We start from the raw sequence: 8,335 nt of genomic DNA, 5'->3' as shown, positions 1-8,335 counted from the left end.
AACATCTTTCTTGAGGACTGACATCCTAAGATTTTTTCTCTAATAAAATAATTTTTAAAATTACTGTGCAAATCTGAAGAGTAAGATTCACCAATGCTGTAATGCCTCTTAGTAATGACCTACTTCCTTACAGAACTGGATATTTAGCAGGACCAGTGAAAAGTTTACAGAAAAATCCAGTTATTAAAAAAATAAAGAAACGCATGTAAATTAAGAACATGGTTGTTGTAGCACAGTAATGCTGTGGGTCTTGTACAGTGCAATGGTATGGAATAAAGTGGATGTTGCCAAAAAGAAAGATAGGATTTACATCAGGCAAGCAGCAAAATTGTCACCCACAAATTCACTTCCCTCTCACACATGCAAGACCTTCACTGAATGTGTTGGACACAAGATGTGGCACGTAGTGGATGCACCCACTGGTGGATACCTGCCAGAGGGGAAGCAAATCAGAACCCCCCTCCCTCCCCTGTGCCCTGTCCACCTGCAGCACAGGGGGTTTCTGCTGCCACTGCCCCCCAGCTCAGGAAGGTCTGGGGGTGTTGCCCAAGGAGGGCAGGGAGGAGATGGTTGTGACTCTGATGAAGTCAGAGCACAGCAATAAGGCTCAAGGGAGCAGAGATAATTTAGTCTTCACAAAGTCCATGAACTGCTGACAATACCAGGCTCCATGGTACCAAGAAGACACCAAATGAGCAGAAGTAAGCACTGCAGTTTAAAATACCTGTGAGTACTGAGGAAGAGTCTAAAAAAATCCAGAATGATGGGAGCAATCTGAAGATATGCTCCATTATCAATAAACTCAGCTAGTAAAGAGAGGCTCAAAGAGACAATTAAAAGCCTAAGCACAAATGTCAATTAGAAATTAATCAGTTCAGTATCAGAATAGCAGAAATCACCTAGAGAGCTAATTAGAATCACAAATTAAAGCTAAAAAGACACTGGAGAGAGCTGTACTGGATTTTGAAAAGCATAAAGTTATAATGATCCACAAGAGAGTACAAAAACCCCAAAGAAATGAGTAGCCTTTCTGTGAACACCTGAAGAGGCACCAAGCAGAGCAATGAAAAAAATTCAAATGATAAAGTTACAAGTTCAATAATATAAAATCCAGATTACAATATATTACAATATACATATATATTACAATATACTACAACAAACCCTTGTTTATTGTAACTAGAGAGAGCAGAACAAAAAGAACCCATCTGAACTAGCACCACAAACCTGAACCTACCAGAACCAATTACACCCAGACATTACAATATTCCCTAGTCTTAGGACTTTAATACAGGAAAAACCAACCAAGAAACCAAAACCATCAAGAGATGGGTATAAGGGCAGCAGACAAGTTCAACAAAGAACCCAACCTCTAGAGAAATTTCCATCAAGAAAGCAGAGCCAGAAAGCCCCAGGACTGCTCTTACATTGATCTCCTGAGCCACGTGGGCAGGGGTGTGGGTGGAGGTCCCAGCTGAGGTTGGTCAGGGCCATCAGGGGCTGTGGGAGCACTCAGAACCATTCCCACCTGCAATGCTGAAGCAATACTGGCAGTGCTGAGCTTTGCTTAATATTACCAAGGATAAGCTTGAGTCATAAAGGTCACTTTTATAAATGTCTTCAGTATATCTAAGCTATCCAATGTAATTATCGAAATAGCCTTGTCACACACACAGAATCTAGTTTACAGGCTTGGGTATGATTTAGGCTGCATTTTAATGGACTTGTTCTGAGACAGTGATTTAAAATGCGTTTGAAATGATAGATGAGAAAATTGTTTATGGTGTACTTCATTGAAGGTCCCTGCACACAGGCTGGTTCACCCAGAGCACCAGTAAATATGCCAGCGCTGCTCTCACCCACAGGATATTTTGAGGGCCAGAATGCAAAAGTAGTTGCAATACAAGGATTAACAGAGGGCTGTAAACAAGTAGGACAAGTGTGACAGCATGTAGGGATAGTTTGTGATGGTGCTTCACGACTGTTTTGGGAGATCCCTTGATGTCTGTCTCCTGACCTGTGGGAAAGGCAAACCACGAGAGAACATCCCTGATGTTCACACACCAGACCCACTTCACTTTGGAGAAGGACATTAGATTGTTGTAATTCTTCCTCTGATAAAACACACTCTTAAAGTTGTGGGGTTTGGTAATGGGAAGATGGAAAGATAAAGTGTTACAATAGCTGGGATGGCAGGAAAAGACAACCCTAGAAGTGAAGCCAGGTGTCCAATAGAATGCCTTAATTTCAAAATGTTCTCTGAATACAAATCAAGCCTAGAATTAGTAGCGAAATAACAAAAGCTGAATCCTCACAGGACAGGCTGACAGAATATCTCATGTATTATTGCATTAGTTTTATCAAGGATTCTTACTGTAGAATGCAGGTAAGTGCTCAGACCACCTTGTATTTGATCTGATACAAACATAAAGGGGAAAAAAGAGCTGGTTTGCCCCAAAGCAAGTCACGAGCTGGGCACAAAGGGAGACAGTAAATGTGTGCAGACATGCATATGTACTGGGAGGAGCAAGAGACAGAAATGACACAGGAGAGCCTGGTGTTGGCACTGCACTCCACATTGCAGTGAAATTTGGTTCTTTGGGATTGGGGGACACTTCTACTGATGTTTTGCTGAAATCTCTTTGCAGAGATTTCAAAGGAGCTATTTGGAGGTCAATGCAGCACAGAGATTTAGACAGCCTTCCTGTGAGCTGACAGGAAACAGAACACAGAAATGACAAGGGCAACAGAGACTTGAACTGTGGCCCTGCATGCTACTGTGAGAGAGAACACATAGGTTAGGAAAAGGTTTAAAAGTGAAGGCAGAAAAAGATAATGCAATCAAGTACAGTCATGGGCACAGGAAGTTACTCTTGAAGCAGTATTTCAGCCAGGAAACAGGATAATACTGCTTGAAGAGAAGAATGAAATGTATCATTATGTATTTTTTTAGAGGGAAATTTAAGTTTTATGCCACACAGGGAAGCTTATCATCATGGTAGTAAAAGGGCAGGAAAAAAAAACCCAACCCAAACAAAAAAGCCAACAAACCAAAACAACCCAAAGTGTTCTTTATGTAAATGTTATGGCTGTTCACAGGTAACTTACATGTGCAAAAGTATCTCAGAACTACAAAAAATACTTCAGTTATCACTTCCTTTAATAACAGATTGGATAGTATCTCTTTAGTAACAGATGATAACAATAATTTATTTATAAAACTCATATATTGTCAAGTATTCACAAGTTATAAGGCAAATCCTGTGTAGCCTCTATTCTAGTTAACAGGGCAGACACTTCTTGTTTGATACAGCTGGCACAGCTCAGGTGAACTCTTAGGGATGTTAAAATTGTGATGCTTTTAATTCTGTAGGGTGGGTGTATAAAATAATCTGCCTGGGTTTTGTATCTACAGACTGCCTTAAACATGCCCACCAAGTGTATCAACACAAGCTGTGCAACTCTGTTGGACTGTGTTACCATGCATTGTGAGTTTAGTTCTTAAGGTTAATTTGTTGGAGCAAGATTACTCTAAAAGGCAAAACCATCTGTATAGTGATGTAGCTCTTTTAAGCTGGTTACAAGTAAAAATATTTACTAATGACTGTACGTCACCTAAATCAGGTGAAATGATTTTAACTGCATGATTTTCACCTGTTGTAGTTTTACAGAGGCCACACTATATATGACACTAACTCATGTAAGGGGCCTAAGTTGGAGCAGGTCTTTATTTTCTCATATTTGTACCAATATATTGGTGTGAAAAGCACTTACACAACTCTGTGTTAGAACTGTTCAAATGGTACAAGCTGTGTGAGGGAAGCCCTGAGTCTCCTTTGCTGCTCCAGCAGTTCGTTTGCTGCTGCTGTTGGATCCTGGCCTGCCAGGAATGGTGTGGCCAGCATGACAAGGGGGGTGATCCTCCCCCTGTGCTGTGGGGCCACACCTCCAGGAGTGTCCTGTTCTGGAGCCCTCAGTTCAGAGAGGACACTGAGCTGCTGGAATGGGTCCAGAGAAGGGTAATACTGCTGAGGAAAGGTCTGGGGCACAGGTGCTGTGAGAACAGCTGAGGGTGTCTAGCCTGGGGGAGGCTCAGGTGTGACTTTATCACTGTACCCCATTCCCTGAAGGGAGGTGTAGACAGGGAGGGGATCGGGCTTTTCCCCAGTAATAGGACAAGTGGAGAGTCTTAAACTGTGCCAGGGGAGGTTTCGGTTGGGCATTAGGAGGACTCTCTTGACAGAGACGGTGATTAAATATGGGAATGGGCTGCCCAGGGAGGTGGTCGCTATCTCTAGAGACATTCGAGAAATGTCTGGTACCCCTCAGTGCCGTGGTCTGTTTGACGAGGCGGTGTTCGGTCCTAAGTTTGAACTCGATTACCTCAGTGTTCTTTTCCACCCCAATGGATGCCGTGACTTGTGAGCGCTAGGCAGGACGCGGGTGGTCCGGCTCTCCACAAGCCTGCTGACTGCCCCGCGCGTTTGTCGGTCCGACTCTCCACACCGGGGGTTTGTCAGCCCGGCTCTCCACACGCCCGCTGACGGCACCGCGCGTTTGTCGGTCCGGTCTCTCCGCACCGCGCGTTTATCGGTCCGGTCTCTCCACACCGGGCGTTTGTCGGTCCGGCTCTCCACACGCCTGCTGACCGCACCGCGCGTTCGCCGCTCTGGCCCGTCCCCGCCGCGGCTCTGAGGGCTCCGCTGGGCGCGGGCGCGCGGCCCCACGCCTCGTGCCCCCACAGCGGCCCCGCCGGTGCTGGTGCCGTGCGGGGTCTTTCCCCTCTCCGTGGGGCTGCTCTGGCTTTCCTCTTCCTTCCCCCAAGGAGCTGCCGTGCCCTGGCAGCAGCGGTGCCGGGCGGGCAGAGCGAGAACGACGCTACCTCACCGCGCGGGTGAGGGCTGCGGCCGGCGGAGGTGCCTCTCCCTCAGGCGCAGGTAAGGGGGACCTCCGAGCCCTCAGCTGAGGCGGGCTCCGGGCGCGGGGCGGGAGCCGCGGGTCCCTCAGAGCAGAGCGGGCCGGGCGGAGGGCGGTGGAGCGGCCCGGAGTGATGACGCGCTTCCTGCCCTCCCCGGCGGGGGTCTGCGCCTGGAGTCCGCTGCGGCGGCAGCAGCGGGCGGCGGCGGAGCCGGCGGGAGCGGGCAGGAGGCGAGCGGGGAGGAGGAAGGAAGCGAGAGAGCGGCGGGGCTTAGGCGCTCCGCAATGCCACGGTAACAGCGTCCCCGGTAGGAGCCCGCGAGGACCCTCGTCCTGCCCTGCCTTTGCACATTGCATAGAGCGTGTGGTCTGTGCGGAGCTGCCGAGAGGGGGAAGACTCGGCGCGGGGCTGAGCGGCGGGAGCGCGGAGCCGCTCGGCTGTCGCGGGGTTCCCGGTGCGGGGTTCCCGGTGCGGGGTTCCCGGTGCTGGCTGTCTCCGAGCGGCAGCAGCCGCCGGTCGTCGGTGCCTGCTTCCCCCGTACAGGCTCGCCCGCGGGCAGCGCTGCCCGCCCAACAAGTTGCCGGCTCCAAGGAGGACAGCAACAGCCCGGCCCCGTGCCGTGTGGGCTGGGCCCCGGGAAGGGGAGAGCGGCCTCGGCTCACCTATCGTTCCTCAGGAGCCGGGCCGGGATGAGAGGGAAACAACGCTCTTTTGGGATTTCCTTGGGCCGCATAGGGCTGGAATAGGAGGCAGGTGCTGGGGTGGCCGGCCCCTCGCATCACGCCGGGGGGAGCGCGGCGTGGCCGGCTCGGAGGTGGGTTTGCCCAGGGAACGGAGCTGTTCGCTGTGGGCGCTGTTGGCCACCGTGATGTAGAAAAAACCTTTTCGCAATACGTAGTGAAGTGACGACCTCCCAAGGACGATCCTGCCGCGTCTGCATACGCGTGAATCCGTATCTGTGTGTGTGTCTCTGTCGGCATCTCCCCCCGAGGCCGGTGGGCCGGCTGGGGTTGGGCGCAGGGCGGTCCCGCAGGGCCACCCCGGCGGGGAGGGCAGGACGCGGCCGCCCTGCGCAGCGCACACCGGCATGGGTGGGCGGCTGCTCCGCAGCGTCCCTGTTCTCCGGGCCGGCCTGCGGCGTGCGAGGCTCCGGCGGCTCCCGGCTACCTGCCCCGGTGAGGCTTCGTGTCCGGGGCTCAGCAAAGCACAAAACCTCCCTTAGTGCTGGGCGGCGTTGTGTGCTTGTAGCGGGGCTGCCCGAGTCCCGGGCTGGGGTCCGTCTGTGTGTCCCGGTACCTCTGTTTGTCCCGTGCCCTCCCAGCACATATCTATCTCTGCGTGCAGGCTTGCCTTTGGGTGTCTGGAGAGCCCCGGCGCAGTGGCACTGCGTGGGAACACCTTACTGAGAGCTGGGGCCTCTGCTGGCTTTATGCTCACCTTCTATAGCGCTTTTGTTCTGCTGACCAGCCATTTCAGGTGTTTTGGGCTTTACTTTTTGTGTGTTAAAATGCTGCTGTGACATCTAGTTAGAAAGATTGTGGAAATGCTCATTGATTGAAAAACGCCTGTTGACAAACAATTGTCCACTTCCCTCCAAATATTCTTGAAGTTCTTTTTGTAGACCTCTATTTTGGAGCAAAGTTTGAGCCACATGAAATTTCAAGTTTGAGCCACATGAAATTTCAAGTTTGAGCCACATGAAATTTCAAGTTTGAGCCACATGAAATTTCAAGTTTGAGCCACATGAAATTTCAAGTTTGAGCCACATGAAATTTCAAGTTTGGAAGTATGTTACTTAGAGGTGTTGAGGAGTTCTGCATTATCAAAAGAGCTCAATGGCTATGGAACAGTGTCCCTATGATTTAAAAACAAAGAAGCAACACAGTTCTGAGATTGCTCTTGCTTATGTAAAACATGACTTAGTTGTATGTTCATGGCATTGTGGTTTAAGTAGTAATGCAAGCTGCCAGTGTTGATTAAAAATACCTTACAAATTGTAGTATATGAACAGCTTTTATATCTATATTGTGTAATGGTCAGCCCTACTTCCAACAGAGCCGCTGTTAGACACGTTAACTGTGAGTTAAGTTGGCTGAACTACCATTCCTGCTTTAATTTTCATAATGTGACATTTTCAAGGGAGATTCAAGGTTACCACGCAGCCGAGGAGGGAGGGGGAGTGTCTCTTGCCTCTTGGAAGTGCATTTCATTTGAGTTTCCTAATGGCTCATTTAACTCACTGGTCACCGCACAACGAAAGGGTTAAGTGGAATTCTAGCTTATCTGTTCATGACAAAATTATTGAGCTTATGTAAGATAAGAATGCCACTTGTTTCTGGTTGCCAGTCTAAGTGGGTTAACTATGGTAAACTTGGATAATATTCAAGTTCTAAATCTCACTATAAAGTTAGATAAAGTCTACGGCCATTTCATATAGGATTCCTATTCATTTTACCATTCAGATTACAGGAGTTTATCCTGAATAATCATCCTCTGTGTTTTTAGAGTAACATCTGTTGCATGATATCATGTCAGGGAACGTAGTACAGCCTAATTTAAGTTGATTTGAAGCATTGCCATTGCACTGTAGTAGTGCCTGAGAGGGTGAGGGGTTTTGTGATTTATGTGATGGAAAGATTGGTTACAAGCAGACAATATTGGGAAAGATGAACTTGCATTTGAACTGCAATGGATTAAGTAATTTTACTCCAAGCTTGGGTTGTTTCACAGTTTTAGACTTCTTTCATTATTTGCCAGCTAATGCAATGACCGAATTCTACTTATATTAGGAAATCCATCTACAGTTATAAATCTAACTATCAGTATGAAACACCACTATGGTAGACTCAAGTCTTATTTTGGAGTGGGCTTGAAAGAACTGTCTAGCTGTGGCATAGCTTGAACTGCATGATGACTTAGAAGTTTTGCTGTGAGAACTTCCTTTTATTTGGTGTTGTTTCTACAAAGATTTGACTCCACATAGCAAGGATATTTTGAGGTATTAATATTTGGATTGTTACTTTATATGCTTACCTGTATGATATCCTTAATCCTTTATCCCTTAAACCTGTGCAAATGCAGTCTAGATGGCGTGCAAAAATGACAGTACTTAATTAGTCACCACATCTAGACAGCAGTTTAAACATCTCACCTCCATTCCTTTTTGTGGCATTGTAGTGTCAGATAACTGTTGGAATATCAGTATTGCATGCTCATGAAATATGAGTGATACCATTTGCTGAAGTACCCCTCCAATCCATAATTTTAGCATTATAGTACTGAAAACACCATTTGAGATGATTCTCAGCTGCCAGTCCTATCTGACCTCTAGAGATTTTGGTAAGCTGCCAAATGTGTAGACATCTTGATATTATTTATTTTAATATGCAGAGTTTCTTGCTAAGCAGTGTTTTCCAG

At 47.8% G+C, this 8,335-nt stretch overlaps 1 protein-coding gene across 7 annotated transcripts in view; it reads left to right on the top strand.

Moving 5' to 3' along the window:
- Positions 1-5,086: 5,086 nt before the first annotated feature.
- TLN2 (talin 2) overlaps positions 5,087-8,335 on the top strand; it is a 142,992-nt gene continuing 139,743 nt past the window's right edge. For 2 of the 7 annotated variants that reach the window (XM_063412982.1, XM_063412981.1), the window contains exon 1: positions 5,571-5,732. The gene's annotated coding sequence lies outside the window, so the exon portion shown is untranslated. Of the gene's footprint in view, positions 5,226-5,570; positions 6,094-8,335 lie in introns of those variants that run through there. The other 5 variants (XM_063412978.1, XM_063412980.1, XM_063412979.1 and 2 more) reach the window with 4 other exon arrangements.

Source organism: Prinia subflava, chromosome 15 (genome assembly GCF_021018805.1).
Source record: "Prinia subflava isolate CZ2003 ecotype Zambia chromosome 15, Cam_Psub_1.2, whole genome shotgun sequence".
In the NCBI taxonomy this organism is placed as follows: Eukaryota; Metazoa; Chordata; class Aves; order Passeriformes; family Cisticolidae; genus Prinia; species Prinia subflava.
The sequence above is the reverse complement of the archived record's forward strand: the minus strand, read 5'-3'. Positions and strand labels throughout refer to the sequence as shown.